At 42.2% G+C, this 20,003-nt stretch overlaps 1 protein-coding gene across 3 annotated transcripts in view; it reads left to right on the plus strand.

Moving 5' to 3' along the window:
• The first annotated feature begins 7,782 nt into the window (after positions 1-7,782).
• Positions 7,783-20,003, plus strand: part of LOC118791978 (serine/threonine-protein phosphatase 2A 56 kDa regulatory subunit epsilon isoform-like) — a 29,662-nt gene continuing 17,441 nt past the window's right edge. For 2 of the 3 annotated variants that reach the window (XM_036549581.1, XM_036549582.1), the window contains exon 1: positions 7,783-8,195. The gene's annotated coding sequence lies outside the window, so the exon portion shown is untranslated. The remainder of the gene's footprint in view (positions 8,196-20,003) is intronic. The other variant, XM_036549583.1, reaches the window with a different exon arrangement.

Consider the following 20,003-nt stretch of genomic DNA (forward strand, 5'->3'; position numbering starts at 1 on the left):
CATTAGGCATTTCTAACCAGCTTAGCCTGACCCTGCTCTAAGCAGCACAGAGGTGTTTGACGAGTCAACTGCAGAACCCCGGATCAACTGTTCCCTCCCCAACCTAATTGGCTCCTCCTTTTTTGGGATTTCCTTGGTCTACTGATTGGATCACATCAGCATGGTCCCATTGACTGCAAATTCTGGTCAGACTGAAAAAGAAACGTTGGTGGAATTGGCAAAAACAGACTTCCCGTTGCAATATATACTTACAATATGTATCTCATCATATGCAGTGTGTCTGTCTGGCAGTTGCCTTCCAGTTTCCTCCTCTTAATGGTGGGGCTCTGTGCAGTTGTGGCCCCGGTCCAGTGCGATTGAATGCACTGACAGTACAGATATTATCGCTGTGGTGTGGTCTATGACAGATCCCCGCCTTCAGCGTGAACCCCAGGTCTCCCACGCTGGGTCTTGAAGGCCTCTCACTGATCTTAGCTCCATGTTCAGCCCTCTCCCTCCGTGGCGACTGCGCCCATTCCAGGCAACTGCTTTCCCTCATCTTTCATGTGGTTTAGACGGCATGCGACCGATGGAGCCGAACGGGAGACACTTGTTTCTGTAACCCTGCATTCTGCCCTCTGAGCTGCTCCGCTCCACTCCCTGTTTCATCATTTGGAAACGGCAAATAAAGAAGTTTGTTAATTTGATCCTTTATGTGTCTGCGGTTTTATTTCTGTTGGTTGGGTCAGTTCCTTGGGCAGGAACAGGAACACATAGGGCCCTGTCTGTCAAGCCTGCTTAACTGTCCCCAGATGTAATTTCTATGGCCGTGCCACATATTGACGTTTCTATAAATTGGCTGGCAGAACTAGCAGGGTATTGGATTGCATCCTCAGGTCTAGGTTGAATAAGCTGACAATCTGTGGAGATGTTTGTGTGTGTGTGTGTGTGTGTGTGTGTGCACGTGCATGTGTGTGTCACACAGCAAGAGCCAAGACTTCACCTCACACGCAGGACCTCAAAACACATTTGATAAAAAGAGTAATGTGACAACAGCTCTTTGTCCTGGCTCATAACCTTCCTCCTCCTCACCTGCATATGCGTTTGCTTCAGGATCCTGCTTGCAGCGGCTTTAGCGGACACGCTGCAGAAGCGTGTCTCCATGCCAGCTGGCACTGTGGAGAAATGGAACACAAACACAAACACGTTTCAGGTGGAAAGGTCTCCCTCCAGCACGACGTGTTTATACAAGCCTGCTGTGTAGGTGTTTGCACAAACTTTGCTGTTCTGCATTTGACTAGGCAGCACAGTACCATGAAACAAGCAGGCCCTGACAAGTGAGGCCAACACAAGAAAGGCCGTTGTAAAGGCCGTCTGATCACCCCCATGTCCTGTGACGCCACCCTGCTTGAGTGGATAAATGCAGTGGCATGCAGGAACAGGGCTTTTATACGATGCAATGCACCCTGTCCTCTTGGCCACTCCCACATCATTCCATCTTCCAATCGCAAACAGTGCTGCTTTTGTCTTCAGGGCCGAGCCCACAAGCCGTCAGTGGAGGAGTGTGCAGAATGCCATCGCCTGCTTTGTTTGTGACACTCCGCTTTCCTCAAAGCTTTCCCCCCTATCACGCCCCCTTCAGGCTGTCCAGAGCAGAGTTAATCCCTTGGATGGGGTGGCCAGCTCATAGCCAGGCTGACATTCCTGTCCCGGAGTCAGTGTCAGTTTTCTTCTCAAAGCGATTAGGGCTAGGATCAGGAAAAGGGCTGCTGATCCTCGATCAGTGCTTGGGGTGGCGGGTTGGGCAGTAGTGTGAAGTAGATTCTGAACTGTGATGGTATTGCCGATGGTCCACGATTTTTCACAAAGTCATTAAGAATGCAGAAAGAATTGAGTTAAACTGGAAAGCTTTAGGCAGCAATGTTGTTTTAATTCTCATCATTTAAAATACTTTCACATTTCACATCTCAGTTTAAGTTTGACTTGTCATCCTGGAAGCAGGAAACAATATTGGTGATCCAAGATAGACCAGATACAGTTAAAAGAGACCAGGCGAATGGACCAGATACCCCCAAGACCAGAAAACCTTTTCATTTTAAGAAGACAATGACCACATTGTTTATGGTCATCATTGTACGTCAATGAATGGTTTTGTAATTCTATCCCAGTTTTCCAGTCCGATTGGTAATGTATGGAAGTAATTTATTTGACAAAGGCTGCACTGTTATGGGGTGTTTACTGTTGGTTAAAGTATGCTTTACAGCCATATTGGCTTGTCTTAGTCTGATTTCTTTTTAGGAGACCGCTTCCTAATAGTTTACCATAATAATAGTTCACATGCTAATATATGTATAGTTAGTCAAGGTAGGACATTATGTCAAGGAGAAAAAAAATGACCCCAAGCCAGCACTAAATGTGTACTGAGAGTTGTCCATGTGATTATTGGCTGTAATGCATTGTATTTTTAACAGAAATGTATAAACATGTACTATGGCAAGGTGATAAACTTTACATCAGAAAAAGGACAAATTAAATGCAATTAAAGTCAACGGAGAAGAGCTAAAGCCTAGCCACATACACAAAACCAAAACCATGGCTCAGACCAAAACAAAATGGTGATATACCACCCCCTGGTGGTAAAAGTAAAGAATACAGCCAGCAACAATGCTACCACAGCAATATTACACTGCTTATTCATACCCGAAAAGTGCTTTACACCGTTATACATACGAGACTCAGTGACCATTAAACACAAGCAACACACAGTATAACGATATAATTTTATTCATGAACATACATATTATTGTTGGATTCCCGACAAATAAAACAAAGAAACAAACAAACAACATAAAAAACATATAAATAGGGGAGCTTCCCGAGTCTGGACTGGCCAGGTTCTTCATAGTCCCTATGGTCAGTGCTGTCAGTTCTGGAGCTGTTTGTGGGGTCAGCAGCCTGAAGGGTGGAACCTCCTTTCTGTTGCAGGTCCTCTATGCACAAGGTTAAGCTGGGCGGTCAGGGGAGGTTGTACAGTTTAGAAATGTCAGCCAGCGCCAGAATAACCAAAGCCTCCAAAGATTCAGAGCAGTGACCAGTGGGGGCTTTGAAGTAGTGTTCCCTTGTGGGAGAGATATGTCAGGGTAAATATGGGGACAACCCCCTACAGAAAGCCTGCATTGGGTCTGTGAACCTCACTACTGTCTCGGGTTCACCCTGTTATTAAATACGTACCTGTATGTGTCACAGTAATAACAAAAATATCATCACTTTTATTTGTGGGGTGCGGTATTACAAGAGCCCTTAGTCTTTCTTGGTTTCAGGAGATATATTTCAGACAAATTGCAAAAGGTGATTTTTTCCTACAGGTTGCAGCATTTAACTCAAATGTCTTATACATGTACATTTCCAAATGCAAATCTGAATGTGTAAGACTTCACAACTGGCTCCTGGCTTGTGTTGTTTGGAGCGTGGTAGGTAAACTGTGTTCAGTGGCATGTCACTGAGATCGACATTCTGAGGAAGAATGTCAATTAGCCAACGTCACTCTACCTGCATGACTCTGAGGGTGGCAGTGTAGCATAGTGGTAAGAAGCAGGGATCATAACCAAAAGGTTGCTGGTTTGATTCTCTGCTGGGACACTGCTGCTGCACCCTTGGGCAAGGTACTTAACCCAGAATTGCATCAGTAAATATCCAGCTGTATAAATGGATAACGTAAAAATTGTAAGTCAATCTGGATAAAAAAGCATCTGCTAAATGACAATAATGTAATGTAATTACTGTAGGTAATGGCAAGGCTCAGGGCTTTTTCCCCTGATAATGGGGCCTTGCCTTTGGTTTGTGTCTCTGATGTGTCAGTGTGACCTGCATGTGTTACAATGTTAAAACCATGTAAGTTCTTATCCACCCTTATCCTCAGCACTCACACGCCTGTTGCTGGTCCCCTCGCCTGGACATTAGTCATGTGTGTGGTGTACGCAGACCAGCCTTAATGCGATTGTGTGTGTCGGGAACAATTATTGGCACACTTCTCCCCACACCCCCACTGAGATGTGTTAGCGAACTGTGGCTAATGTGATACAAGAGTTGCCATGGAGATCACGGAGAAGAATGTCACAGAGGCTCCTCACTGACAGTGGGTGCCTGGAGCTCTTGCAATCTGCATGACTCCAGGACCCAGCTGCTTTGGTTGGGTCTGGTGCTGGAGACGGTTGTAAGTTTGTGTGCTGGCTCAAAAGCTGTGTGCACCAAGAGCAGACAGTACGTGATGGCTGGCAGACACCAGTGCAGGCCTCACCAAGCACTCCTATCCACAGCTGTGTGGCCCGTAAAGTTAGTAGACACAGATCCAGTCAGTGTGCCAGTCCTGCCTGGGTTAAGGGTCACCATCACACCTGTGGTCAGATCTGACTTCCCGCTGCCAGACCCTGCTGCCCTACAAGACACTACCTTAGCCCATGGGAGTATTGTGAGGGGGCCTGCTCCAGGCAGAATGCTCCTTAACGTCTTTATTGGAACACTTGTACATAGGATATGCGCCCTTCCCCCCAGCTCATTGGAGAAACAAGGGCTCTCAAGCACCCTTTCCATTACGCCCAATATCCATGACCTGCCTTCCATGTAGCTGAAGTATGCCTGAGCTGAGCTGGACATGTTTCCACAGACCCACCCTAGCTGTAGGAGAAGAATACCAGGTGAACTGGTGACTGTTATCTACAGTAAATTGACCCAGGCTGACACCGACAGCATGCAGTCTAACCCCAAGAAGCCATAACTGGTTTGCTCTGAGACAAGAAGAGGAGAACAAGACTGCACCTAGAGAGAGGAGGGTTGCATGTGGATTTGTATTTGTATTGACCATATGTTGGCATATATGCTACTCAAGCACTGTGAGCTTTAGGCCTCTCCATCCGCATTGTGACAGATCCAGGATCAGCGGAGGCCTTGGTTTCAAAGCCTGCTGACTGGACAGGATGTTTGTGTCACAAGATGTGCTGGGGCAGCTGATTATCCCGAGCCTTGCCGAATTCATTATCACTCAGATTTCTTCCAAACGCGACTCGCCAATGAATCCAGGGTGCACCTCCCTTCTCTGCCTTGTGTGATTCTGGCCGAGACTTGAGAATAACTGCTAACAGCTTCACTGAAACATGTGGGCGTGTGCGCTTGTGTGTGCATGCACGTTTTTTAAGCATGAGAATGTGTGCACATGTGTGTTTTTGCGTGACTGTGCGTGTGCGTGTGTGTACATGTAGCTGTGAAATTCAGCTAGAAAACAACATATTGCTTTGTTTCATTTCCTACATTTTCCAATATGAAAGTTTATTTTATCAGAGTTACTAAGATATTAAAGACATGCAAGCAACAATTCTTGGGTGTGTTATTCAGCATAATGTGGTAATAGTTAATGACCCTGAGATTTATAGTAATTTAAGCGTTTTCCCTGTAATCACTCAAGTCTGTGAGCTCCAGACAGCTCAGTGCTGGGTTCAGCATCATTAAAAAAGTCTCTGTTTGAAGGACTGCTCTATGAATCTGCATAGGTCACAGATAATGATAGCTGTGACAGAAAGTAACAGCAGCCAGTCCTGATGGTCTGTTATTACAGACTGTGGCATCTTTCCAAGGAAGTATAATTTAGCTGTCTTAACAAAAAAAATGGAAATTAAACTTTGTATGCTTGGTTCTGAATCAAGCAGTTCTCATACAGTAATCCCACACGCATAATTAACGACACCACGGTTAATTTCCACGTATCCATCTACTACCTCGTTTGACGCCTCGTTCCAGCCGTTTTCTTGCAAACAGTGACCGTAGGCAGGTTAATTTGCGCTGGATTTGGCAGGGGGCCAAAGAGAGAGCCGAGGGGGAATTATGCCTAAACAAAGACGGTACCTTGTAGCAGCGTTTTTCCAGCCTCGCTCACCAGCTGTGCATCATGCCCGCCTTGTTCCGTCATGCTTACACGATATCAGTTCTTAAGCGCTGAGCGAGACACGCAAGTCCCTGTCGTGTAAACTCCCCGTTCGCGATGCTACCAATTAATTGGGCTCGCTGGAGCTCTTAATTGAATACTAAACCCAATTTGACATCTCTTGAGAATTATCTGCTACAAGTCCGTCGTTACTGAAATTTATCGTCGGGGGGGGGGGGGGGGGGGTGGTTCTGTCTGAGTTAATTAAACTGAATTAATCGTTGTCGAGTTAAATGTTCAAGGCAATTACACCGTGAATAAATGCAACAACTAGTTAGCTGCCTCTTAATTAAGATGGATAGTAGGCTACCTCATATTACACAAATTGGTTGGAGAACAAATTTATACAATACGACGTATTTTTAACTGCAAAACCGCACAGCGAGATCACCTTTGTTTCACAGCGGATTTGCCAATCTGGCACATGTAACATAAAACAACCCGAACAGCATTTTTAAGTACTTAGCTGATTAAGTCTGTGTATGCAGGACCTCACTGAGCTATGTAAAGCGTGCATGGCACCGGATCATTGGTATGGTTTCTCATTACCATGGAGAGATTTTCCATACTGATTATTCCAAGATGAATAAATGTTTTGTGATGTTTATGAAAACTCTCTTCTTTGGTAAAGGCTGAAAAGGGTGTTGATGAGAAACAGGAATACACACATTGCTAAATTAAATATGTGACTGACAGTTTGATATTTGATATTTGAGAAATATCAAACTGAGCTAACCTTTTGCTTAATTTCTGCATACCCCAAACCAGCTCTTGTGAATCAAACTTTTTCACATTAGTGGACAGTGAAGTTCTTCTTTACTAATGTCACAGGGCTGCGTGTACGCGTGTGTGTTTGAAACTATGTAAGGCCTAAGTAAAAAGGGTACTGCACGAGAAACCATTTGCTTTTTATGACTTCTGTCATTAGCACGGTTTAACGAACTGACTCCTGTGGGATTGTTATGCGTGTTTGCGACAGCTGAGTTGTACGAAAGTGCCGTGTCTCCTGACTGCGTACAATGTCTGTCTGCTTTAGGGCTATACAAGCCACACTGTACACAATGCCTCGCTGTTGTTGCCACCCATGAACAATGAGTATGAACAACAAAAGTTAAATTTTAAAGACCAGGAAGCACATAAGCACAAAGAGACAGGACATTGGCTTGCTACATGTCAGGTCGAAGTCCTCACTTCCTATACTGATAATAAATCTTAAGTGTCCTATCCATGTACCTCTTGTCATTTAGAGTAATAAAAGATTAAAACATTTTATGTTCAATGCATAAGTTGCAAATTAATTGAAATAACCTGGCAGACAGAATAATTGTTCCTGTTTGCTGGTATTAACTCTCGGATTTACAGTGGTTATTAGATCTACTTTGTACTGGTTTTGTTAATGTTATGTAACATGTTGCTTCTAATTGTTTTTATGAGTCCGAAAAAATCATTTAAACTGTTTTAAGGATGGTGACAGCTCTGAACGAACTAACTTAACCATTGATGCGGAACGATGTGCGTGACGTCTTTAACAAAAATCAATACAGAAAAGTACGGAAGTGCAAATGCCGTGCACTTCAGAAGGCCGCAGGTTCAGCCTCATTCCATACGGGGAATTTTCTGATGTTCCTCTCGTCCAATCTCCTAGTGACGTACTCTTCAACCAATCTTACTAATTCATCTACCTCCAAGAGAAACCTCGGCGCTCTTAAATGATTGACGTCGAATTATAACCAATCATAACCGTTATTTCTTCAAATTGGCCAATGGAAACCGGCAGTTATGCCAGGCCAAACAGCAAAAGGGTTAGCCTATGTTATGTGTGCCATGGACTCAGCCTAGTAATATTGACAATAGGTAAAGCGGAGATTTCCCCAAAATAGTGAGAAGCGTGAAAAGGAAAATAAGCGGAAAAAGAGGGGTAAACCGCTAGCCGACGATTGCTTCAACGATCAGGGAATGTGATTCTTTTCGCTGCATCCGTATACATCCGTATGCCGCTATTAATGGGACTCGGAGGATTATTTCGTTAGAAGGTGGCTAGCTAGCTAGCTAAAGGGTGCTGTAGGTTTGGCTGTCTGAAAAGGCCAAGATAGCTGGGCTAGCTTTTTCTGCTGTCGCGGCTAGGAGAGACTAGCCAATTGCTAAAGACCGAAAAATCCAAGCGTAAGCACCGTTAGCTAGCTAGCTAAACAGGGTCGCTCCTTACCAGCACCATCTTCACGGCGAAACGCAGAGAAACAAGGTAAAGTGGTGTGTTAGCTAAGGTAAATCTGCAGCTTTGCTTGAGCGTGTGCATTTGTAGTCAGGAGCTAACTAGACTATCTTGCACTTACAGGCTTCCCAGAAGCCAGTTAGCTGTTTGTAGAGCTGCGTGTGATATAACCTTATTACTTGTTTTGATGTTTCGGCACATGAACTGATAATGAGCTAGCTAACTAACTAATTTACCTGCAAACCAGTGTAGTTATAACGCTAACTTAGCTAGCTTGGCGGAGTAAGGCCTACATAGCTAAATTAGCTAGATAGCTACACTAGCCGTTCACACTTACAAGACGGTAACTGGATGCTTTAGGGGAAAGTGGGGATGCTTTGTTGTTTTTTTGAACATTCAGCTTGCAAACAGTCTTCAAAGATTAAGTTGCATGGTATAAAAACCAAACACTTATCTGATTGGCTATGTAATTACTTTGTTTGCAATCCCTCAAATAGGTGTCCACCATTTGACAAATATAGCCATCTGGCTAACGTTAGCTTTGTTGACAAGTAGAATATGAGACCGGCGTTTACATATTGACAGCACTGTAGCTAGCCAAATAGTCAGCTAGCCAGTCGGTTAGCATAGACAGTAAAGCTGGTTAGGTAAGTTCTAGTAGCTATATTTAGTTGAGGTAGGTACCTAGCTGAGAAACGTCAACCGATTGATCTTAGCGAGTGGTCCTTGATGTTAAGTAGTTAGCTAAGTGACTTTATCGTTAAGCTACTGAGTGAACACTCCTTCTGTTTGGTATGTAGACCAGCTAGTTAAACAGGTAAGCCGCTAACTTGGGTTACTTCCTTCGATATTTGAGTAAACCGAAGATCAGCGTGGTTTCGATGGTGATATTAATGTCTGTTCGAATGTCTGTTCGACGGAATGACTTACAAAATCGCAGGTTACGTAGTTTGCTAATATATGCAGTTATTGGCGGCCACGAACAGCTTTTACACAATAACGGTGTCTTCCCATCAGCATATTGTTGCAAGCGCACACCTGGTGCTTTATGCAAGCGTGTGCAAGTGCCTGGCTAGCTACAATGGGAAGTGCAGTTTAACTGCTGTTCTGTGTTTTTGCAGGGAGGTCACATTACTGTTCATCTTGTACCTGTAGCTAAAATACAGACTGTTAGCTACGTTTGACAGTCTGCGCTTTATGCACCAGGGAAAGCTGCAACGATAGTGTGCTGTTTACGAAATCTGAAAATTATGAGTTAATCAAAAATTTGTCTAAAAATTCGATTGAATTCACCTCCATATTGTGGTGAGTTGGGTTTTTTTAGGGATTTGCTGAGGATATAGCCAGGTCTCTCAATAAAAGGCAAGGAGGGCTGTGTGTTATGAAGTGCCTGTCAACTCGCTACATAATTGGACTTTACGTGGATGGTCTAAGTAAGTGTCATCTTTTTTGATTTAGTTCATAGTCCTTGTATGAAAGTGTGTTTTGAACCACTATGTTTTCAAGCATTGTCCTGGTCAGGCAGATTCCACAAACACCAGAACCACTCTTACCAAAAATACTGGTTAAACATCTTTATTACAATGTTGAAACCTGAATTCATATAAGTTACTACACAAATGCTGTTAATACCCGTTTTCCTGGGGAATAGCAGCAATATTACAGTATATCAGACATCATGAGTTGGAAAACAAACAAGCGACAGTACTCGACATAACAGGAAACTGAAGCAACAAGCAAGATAAAGTACAAATTGTGATGAAAGCACTGAAGAAAGAGCAGATGCTGTAGCTGGTATATAAACAATGAGAACCAGGAAATGCTCCATGACTTGCCTACTGTTTGATTGTAGCAGCAAACTTTGTTTACCCAACTAGCATTTTTCTACCTTCAAGACCAGGGCAATTGCTGACAAAATGGCGTAAAATTGCTGGAAAACAAAATGCTAGTCTAGAGGCTTCATTAACTGTGGCTTCCACATCAAAGGATTGTGGGGAAAAATTCTTGTAATTTGCTGGAAGTGGGTTCAGTGTGAATGGGTTTGCTTTGCTCTTTCCAGTTCTTTTGATTCTACATCTTCTGTTGTGGCAAACCAGTGTGAAAGCGCTGATTTCTAGATGCTTCTGGATCAGTTTAAGTCTCTTAGTCAGTCAGCCAATTGACTTTGAGTTGGTACACCCTTTATAATCAAATTTACAGTGCACGATTTCTAGGCAGAATAAAAAAATGTTAAAATAAAATAACAGGGTGAATGAGGAGAAAATGATTCCCTGACCTTTTGCATGAGGTAATTGAGATAAATTCCAGGAAGTGTGTGAGAAAAGTTCTGTCACTTGAGTCATTACTATGAGTCATTAAGCAACAGCCATTCTGCCATGTAGCAACGTCTAACGGAGATGAGACTAGGGCTGTACTGAAAAATTCGAAGCTTCGTTTATTGAATTGGCATTCGATTGCAAAATTAAGCATTCGATTATTAGGATGGGTGCTCAGTTGCAGTTTTAAGGTTATTGCAACTGTAATACAAGAAATTTATATGTTAAAGTGGTTTCATTTACGGAATGAATTATGTGTCATGAAATCGCACAGGAATAATTCCGTATACAAAAGCAAATGCTGGTTGAACTTTTGTATAGAGAACTGTTTGTTACATTCATTTGGTCACTTACAAATGTCAAAATGATGACGTCACGTCACAGACATTCAAAGCTTCGTTTGAAAAAGGTTGGCTAAAATTCAAATGGTAAAAAATGGCATTCGATACAGCCCTAGAAGAGACTAAATATTTGATTTGACATTTTGATTGTGAGATCACTTATCAATAACCCAATTTGATGAGAAAAACTCAGAGGAGTATTCTTTCTCATTAGTATTCATGACGGTGAGCCCCTGAACCCTGAGGAGTGAGGCTCCCGATGGAGTCTACATTCTTCCTTGATCTATCTTTAATCATGCCTGTGGTTGCATGTGTAAATACATCTTTTGTGTAGGAAAATGTACAGTAGTGCATTTTGGGCAGTGTATCCTTTGTACAATATGTCAGCGGTAGCCTATATGATATTACTGATCTTTCCTGTTGTTGTAGGGACTGCAATACACTGTGTATGATTACTGTGGAGGATTTCAAAGTAGCTGCTTATTTTGCATACATAATAAATATTCACAGGCACATCCTTAAAGTGGTGCTAGGTGTAGGACTAGAACATAAGTGCATAAGGTCCTTTCATTTCTGTGGTACTTCCAAATAGTTTTATTTACACATAGCCATAAAACATAAAAAAATGTTTTGATTCCTGGTGATCGTTGTCAGGTTCTTCATCACTACTTTAATGCTCTTAAATACTTTTCTTTGCACAAAGCTGTAAAAGGGACAATGAGCACTGTAGAGTTCTGTGTGGACTACTCTGATGTTTCTATGACAAAAGGCACATTAGTGATGGAGTCCCTGTTTTTGTAACTGTATGGCAACTAGATGCGAGTTATCATACTGGATTTGAATAACTCTTCTCTGACCCAGGCCCAGGTACTGTCTGACATGACATGGTTGGACCTGTACCTTGTATAACTTGTATAACAGCAGTGACCTTCCATTGGAATCAAACCACCAACCTTTGAGTTGCGAGCATGGTTTTTCCCACTATGCCACACTGACATCCACTGGACACTGACCTTCCCTCATGGCCATGCCTGTGTTCATTTTCTGTATCTGTATGTTCATTTGGCTGATGCTCTGATCTAGAGTATCTGTCAAAGCAAAGGTACATTAGTTCTTTAATAACGACACCCACATGCGGAAGACACCAGGTGGCAAGCTTTAACAAGTTTTGGTATTCTGGTGTACGTGTCCAGCACGAAAGTTTCTCTCTGGCTGGCCAAACCCTCGGTCTGACAGTGTTTAAGTCAGTACAGAAAAAGCATGAGACCGATTTAGCACGCACGCCTCCGCAAGAGTGACGTGAACACGAGGGCGTGTCCTCGGTCATTGTGCGGCGGCGTTCTGTCACACGGATTTCTGTAAATCGAAAGTCGTGAGTCAGGACATAAAGAACATCTAGGACTGTGTGCTTACGGATACGTGAGGCTCAGCCACAAAGTCTGTAGGTTGAAAGCCTGTCAGTGTGTGTACTGAGCCCGAGGGCTACGAATTCACCACACACACCATATAAGGAAATGGGAAGCTGCTGGTGCTCTTTTTTCCCCTCCTCCCTCCCTTTATGTACACCTGAGTGGTTACGAACCTTGTTAACCTTGCACGGCTGGCCCGCCGGCCACATGAAAACCATGTTTGCTTTGCGTTGCCAGCATCATCATTTTCTGGGAAGCAGGCTGGGCATCTGGTTCGTAGGGGGTGTATGCTTTCAACCTGTAGGGCCTTGTTAGGTGTGTAAATGTCATGTCAAGCCAGATAAGCCTCACTTCCCATCTGCAATGGGTATGCTTCCAACTTCCCTGAACTTTATGGCTGCAGGTGTATTACCTGCAAAAGTGTGTCAACAGCATTGCCGTTGTTTGTGCTCCCCTAATTGGCTGGTTATAGATGCGGGGCCGGTTGTCAGCACGTCATCGGGAGCTCTGGTCTCTCAAGCAGAGGAAGTCCCTCTCTGAAAACTGCTTCGAAATGGAGGGATGAACGACTGGTTCTTTTTGACTGACAGCTGTTTGGGGGGGGGGGGGGGTGGCGGCAGGGGAGCATCTCTGATGTGTCCGTCACCATCGCTTGAGTCGAGACGGCCTACCCAGAATCCTGCTCAGGCCCCTGCTCGTGATTCCTCCGAGCAGCCCATTCCGCTGTCTGCCTGACCATTCTCATCAAATCACTGGCTCACTGCGCCTGCCTCCTGCTTGCCGAAAGGAGGAACTCGAGCATGTCCTGTGCAATTGTGAAACAGGGGGACGCTGTTGTTTGCAGAGAACCCTCTTGTTCTGGTGCAAAGCCCTGCTTGTCTGACAAACACACAATCACATTATTAATATTTATAAACATTCAAAAGTGTTATGGCTGGTTTTTATTTATATATACATTTTTGCTGTTGGAATATCAGTAGCAGACAAAAACTTTGTTGCACACACGAAAGCAGTACAAGTTGTTGTAATTCAAAGTGGAATTCCCCAAAACATTTTAGTAAGTAGGTTATTCTCAGTGAGGTAATAGGCTCAGAAAAATGTAAAATTAAAATGCACAACTTTTAAAGCTCCTGGTCAGGAGTATTGCAGGTGAATGTGATTTTACTTAAATTATTTCTCCCCTTTTTTGAAAAATACAGCAAGTTCTGTCATGCTTTGATACAGTTCTGTGCTGTAAGGCCTCACCTGAGAATCTGATTGGCCTAGATGCTGTTTCACTGGTAACTTCAGTCTCAGTGGCTGCTCTCTGCGTGCTGTTGCCATCTTGCTCTCTTCGTGTCTTTACCAGTGAAACCTGAATTTGCTTTATCCAACTTAAACATCTTGCACATTCAACAGTCAGCTCCTTAAACATCCCTCATTCCAACAAACCATTTTAAGTAACACCATATATAAGGCAATTTTTGTGAAATGATTTCATGGACAGGTAACACAATGGACTGTAATCACCTTTTGCCAATGTTTATAAAACTATAAACTTTAAAAGAATAAATTTATAGAACTAAATTTCTTTTGTGACTTTTCAGTAAATTTCGTTACAAACCAAAATTGAGAAAATGAAATGCAAATGTCAATCACTGACTTTTGTGATCCAAATCAGTGGATTGCTGACAACACATGATTACAACAGGTTTGGTACTCCGTAGACCCAGGTTTGAGGCTGGGTGGGGTGACTGCTTTTGCCCTTCGCTACATTTGGTGTCAGAGTGGGATGGCTTGCCACGAGGTCATCGGAGGCATGCCCAGTGTGTGAGCCGTATGAGGGACCCCTAGGTTAGTTGACCCCGGTGTGAGGGACCCCAGAGATGGGTGAAGCACCAGTGAGTGGGGCACCCTGGGATGGGAAAAGTATGGAGGGGGAATGCGCGAGGTACGCCTTTGTGCGTGAAGCGCATGGGCACGCTTCCCAAAGGGGAGGGCAGTGTGACAGAGTGCTGTCACTACGGTTGTGTATGCGCTCTCACTGCCCTGCTCTACTCTGCGTTGCTGTAATCATGTGTTGTGAGCAATCCACTGATTTGGATCACAAAAGTCAGTGATTGACAGTTCACATTACATTACAGGGTTTATGAAGCGCTAGTCTCTAATCACTCCTTGCAGTAGGAAGTGATCAGTCCATTGGGGTCTGCAGATAGAGTGAAGAATTATGGGACCTCAGACAGGCATGAATGACTTCTGTGGCACACCTGCTGTGCAGCATGCAGACCACTGATCTATATCCCATCTGCATCAGCTGTTGACCCCCTGCAGTGGAAACCATGTTGTAGTGTCCTGATCTCCAGTTAAAATCAAGCTCCACAGGCTTGTGTATGAAATGGCAACATGTATGCCCAACACAAGCAGGGGTTAAATTGGGCCGGGGCTCTCCGGGGCTCAGCCTGGGCTCATAGACATGTGCTCTTCTATGTCATCAGGGGACGCTCAGCCATGCACATCTTCAACAGTGTATATATTTTTACACTTTTCTCGTAGCTGTAGAGAACACAAATGAGGTGATGTAAGAACTTCATGGGGTTTCCCTTTTTTCTGTCAATGGGTTTCCTTACTTTCACGACTAACTTATTTTTTGTAGTGCACGTCTTGCGTTACAAGGTTCGCTATGTTTTCATTATCGTTATTAAGCGTCACATAGTTTTCAGTTAGCATTTGCTATATTTTTTAATGTTAAATTGCGGTTTCCTCAAAGCTAAAATTAGCTAGAATTTTTCCAATCGCACTGGTGTTAGCATACGCGCTAAATGGCTAATCACACCAGTGTGACTGTACGCGTGAAAGGGTTAAACGCTACCTAGCAGATCAGCAACCTCAGTCAGTTGTCAGTCAGTCAGACAGAACAGATGACAGTGATAGGTGGCTCGCAAGGTAGGGAGAAAAATAGGTCAGAAACTGACACGTTTAATAAAAGAATGTAAATTGTTCTGATATTCTGCTTAATGTTTCAATTTTACTAAATGATAGGTTGACGTTAATGTAAAATAGTTTGCGGCAGGTGCCTCCAATCTTTGGTAGCTAGCTAACTTTTACATTAAGCCAGCGTTTCTCAAACCTCTCCTGGCAGCCCACTGTCCTGTATATCTTCTATCTATCCTTGCTGCTTGATTAAATCAGGTGTACTCAGCTAATCAAAAGTGCCACTGATGAGTTCAGTCAGGTAGGTAGAGCAAAGATAGGCAGAAGATATGCAGGACAGTGGGCCACCAGGAGTAGGGTTGAGAAACACTGCATTAAGCTAACTGGCAAGCTGTAGTTCGAGCTAAACTGTCAAGCAAGCTAGCATGTATTGAAATCTCTCAGCCTTGTCAGGACAATTGTGGTTTGAGCAGAATAGATCAACTTAAATTACTCCATGGCTAGGTAATGCAGGCTAGTTTGACCATTTCCTAGCTGTAACATTAATTATTGAAAAGAAACTAAGCTTGTGGTCTTTGTCTTGCCTCTCATAGGAGCAAGGCTTTGTTTAATTTTGGTTTATTAAGCTTTTTTACATTACATTTTTTACACTTTTTTACACTATTTTCACTTAGATAATAATGATCTGATGAACTAACTGGTTTTACTGATACTTTTACAGTAAGATGTGCCCAAAATTTTTAGAAAGTCATGGAATTTGATTGTGTTCTCTATGATGGAATTAACTGTAATATTAGCTACCGTCTCCACTGTGTATTGATGTGGAAATTAAAATTCTTCTATCTAGCTAGTTGGGATAATGTGTCTTCGGTGAGTGCACATGTAGTTGCTTCTCCATTTTTTTCACTTTTCAATCTATAGATTATGGTTAGCAAGATTGCGAGGAAATGGTGATTGAACTTTTATGTGACTTTGAAAAGTCATGGAAAGGTTTGGATATTTGAAAAGGTGTCGGCAGCCTGTGTATATTGTAATATTGTAAGATGTAACTTAATTCCAGTTTAATGTGACTATTAAAAAGACTGTATTTATATTATTTTCTATTATTATTCTCTCCTTTAGTGGTAACAACACCATTCCTATATTTGATACAGATACACAGGAGAGTGCACTTACAGAAAGATTTTGTCATCAGTTGTAGTTTTGCGCACTGCCAACAGTATCTAGAATGACTTTGATTAGCATTTTAGTGTCCAGAGCAGAGGGTTGTCTCACCTTGTTATATTTTATTTACAGTTTGTCAGATGACATCGGTCAGATGTTGTAGTCTATGCGCACACACACATTTGCACCATGGCAACCCTGAAACTACAGAGCCCCCCCACATAACAAATCCCAATTTAACCCCTGAACACAAGCACAGTGAAGTTGAATTTGCCAAGCCAACTATAGTAGTACTGCAATCGCACATACCCATAAGGTACAGTTGGAAATAGCTGAATTATTATGAACTGAATATATTGCTATAGTTGTAAAGAAAAAGTATATACAGCATGGAAATATTCCTTGACTGAAATTAGCAATGTTAGTTAAATGTGCACCCTACTGGAGGTAGCACTTTACTCAGTGTGAGTGGGCTAACAGTTTCTGTTCAGCACTGGAGTGCTGGGTACAGAAGGAGCTGCTAGCAAGGTTATGTCATGACTAAGTAAAGCTGACATGTACAGTTATCACTGCACAGAATGCATTACTTAATTGAATGAATTGAAGTTGCTGAGATCTACGTATTTGTGCTCAGAAGATGTGATGTGTACACTGTGTTCTTAATGAAATCAGCGCTTATTAGTTGCACCATTGTCATCAACACAAAATTGAGGCAATTTGTTAATTACATGTACCAAGCAGGGATGTTGTGACTGTTGACTCTTACTGTGTAAGCTGATGTAGGTTGAAATAAATGTGTTCCAAAAGGTATGGTTTCATTAGATCTAAATCCTGTCCATTTTAGGAAAGAGTTTTTGAATATTTTGCATTTAGGTAAAATTGTCGAAATGAGCATTTCAGAATGAAGTGTTTGCAGGTCAGCGTGAAATAATTGCATTTCTGAAAGCTAGGATTGCATTATTAAAAGCTAGGCTTGCAAAGTGTGCGGTCAGGTCACGTGATGTGTTGGTTAACACAGTTATTTGCATTCCTCCTCTGTCTCTGTCTCTCGTAATGAAGCTTTGACACAGGCCCCTGGACTCTGTGGCCCTTTTGCTTTGTATAGATTTGAATGGAAGCTGTTGCCTGCACAACTATGTTCACATCACCAAGCTTTATTATTGCTCTTGCCGGAGGAGTCTGATCAGGAAAGTGGACTCGGGTATCTTTGTTCTGTGAAGTCAGTGTGTGGGTTTCGGGAGATGCAAGTTGAGTTTTATATATTTTCACTGGTCAATTAGCCTGCTTTGTGAGAGGTGACCGTTTCAATTTTTGTCACCCAAGGCGAAAAATTGTTTTCATGTCATGCTTTATCTAGACAACAGTGATGACCTAAGAATTTTTTTTTTTACTCTGTTGTAAGTACAGCCAAAGAACAGATTGCTCTTATCAAATCTGAAACAAGTACAGCACACTCCACTTTTAAGAAATACTGATAAAAGAATCAATATAGTGATCAAAAGCACTGGACCAGAATCAGTCTCATACTAATGTGATTGAAAAACTAGTAAAAAGCATCAGTTTAGGCTCACTAGCAATACTCAGTGGATTGCAACTGTACATAATTAACCAAAAAGGAAATGGGCTGTATTCAGATTCAAATTCTACCTCCTCAAGGCAACTAGCATGTAAGAAAGAAGTTGTGCAGTTTAACTTTGTGTCTGGTTGCTAGTGGACATAGCAACACTTTACGAAAACATGAAAAACAGTCAAACATCTTATGTTTCAGGTTAATTAAGGACACTAAGGGGGCTGTGAGGTTGCAAACAGCTTCAGCACCTTGCACTGTGGCATTAAAATTAGGGGTCAACCGATTATCTGGTCGTTAGATAATTGAGGCCGATATTTGCCAATTTTTGATTATCTGTCATCGGTATATTTTTATCTAAATTTCTGATTTAAAAAAAAAAAAAAAACTTTTATAAGCAATGCGTGTACTATCCCAACGCATCTCCTCTGTCAGAAAAAATGGCTAACATTCGTTTCAAAAAATTCCCTCATTGGCCGAGACAGACATTATCTGACCTTGAAAATCAAACGTTTTCTCAGACCTGCTGCTGGAAATAAGGATGGAAGGTAAGTATCCAGGGTCGTTGTGCTCAAACCATGCTGTTAACCATATTGCACTAGGCTAATTGGACCTTTTTTGAATCGGTATAACTAGTCTATGCTTAAGCTAAAAAAAAAAACAAACTTGCAATATAAAAGAAATAAGGACTTGTAATAAGGACTAATTGGTTTTATGCTATAAGTTGCAACAGTTTGAAACTGCATATTTAACAAATAGTAATGTATATTTATTCTCTCAAATGAAATGTTTGAAGAAATTTATCCTAAAGCACAGCCCTTCAGAATTACAGTCTTCATTTAAGCAACTGTTCACAAATTTAAACTTCAGCTTGCTTGTGTATGCACTGTATGTTGGAACCTCGCGGCAAAGCTGAAAATACCCGTTTGCCACTTTGATGTGATTAGCAAGTGCAGTATGGGACCACTTCACTAAACAATCACTAGGGTTGGGATTGTTTGGTTTTTTCCGATACTGGTGCTAAAGCCATACTTTTAAAATGGTACTGGTGCCTGAACCGATACTTTAAAAAAAGCACAAAACGATGATCAACGACATTAAACAACGGCTTTTTTATTGCTAAGGCAAATTTGAACTTGAAATTCAACGATATATTAACTGTTAACAGTTTAAAGTATACTTAATTATGTAAATATAAATAAGTACCAAACACTTAACAAATGTTCGCATTGTTAGCATATGTTTTCACTCTTTATCTTTTCTAGCCATGTGTTTCTATTTACCACATGGAAGCAGCGTAGTGCTGTTGCTGTGATATCAACATCAAATAGATACAAGTGGCGTTTTTCCCCCCGGAAGCATTTCACATGGCCTCGGAAAACTGGAGGTGTGCTCCCGCATCAGGTATGACTAAAGGGAAAAAAATACAGGAAGAAACCTAGCACCTTAACAACGCTTTCACATGTAACTTATTTTTTATGCTATGTGGTGCACGTGTTACCTTACATGGTTCGTTGTGTTTTCGTTAGAGTTAAGCTTCTCACAAGTTTCAGTTAGCATTTGCTATATTTTTTAGAGTTAAATCGCTGTTTCCTCAAAGCTAAAATTAGCTAGAATTTCTCCAATGTAGTGTTCTAATTGCACCGGTTTTAGCATATGCACTAAATGGCTAATCACACCGGTGTGGCCGTACGTGCGAAAGGGTTAAGTGGCACCGAAATCTGCGTTGCGATTTGGTCCAGTAGATACCGGTTGTATAGGAACCGGTGCCAGGGTTTCAGTACCCAACCCTAACAATCACCAGACCAGGTGATATTCAACACATCCAAGGCTAGAGTCAGCACAGGCTTAGGAGGGACGAAATACAAAAACACCAGTAATCTTTGGGCTCATCTCAGGATTCATCTTCCTGATTTGCATAATGCAGCACAAAAAAACATCAGAAGCACAGTCAGCTACAACAACCTCACTCACAATACAGCAACTATTTCAAAATCAAAAAAGTGGCCAAAATCTGATGAAAAGTGGAAACAATTGGGCTGACTCACACAGAAATGATCATCACTGACCACCAGCCATTTACAGTGGTGTCTGATGCTGGCTTCAAGCGACTTCTCATAGTGGCTGAGCCA

Source organism: Megalops cyprinoides, chromosome 17 (assembly GCF_013368585.1).
Source record: "Megalops cyprinoides isolate fMegCyp1 chromosome 17, fMegCyp1.pri, whole genome shotgun sequence".
In the NCBI taxonomy this organism is placed as follows: Eukaryota; Metazoa; Chordata; class Actinopteri; order Elopiformes; family Megalopidae; genus Megalops; species Megalops cyprinoides.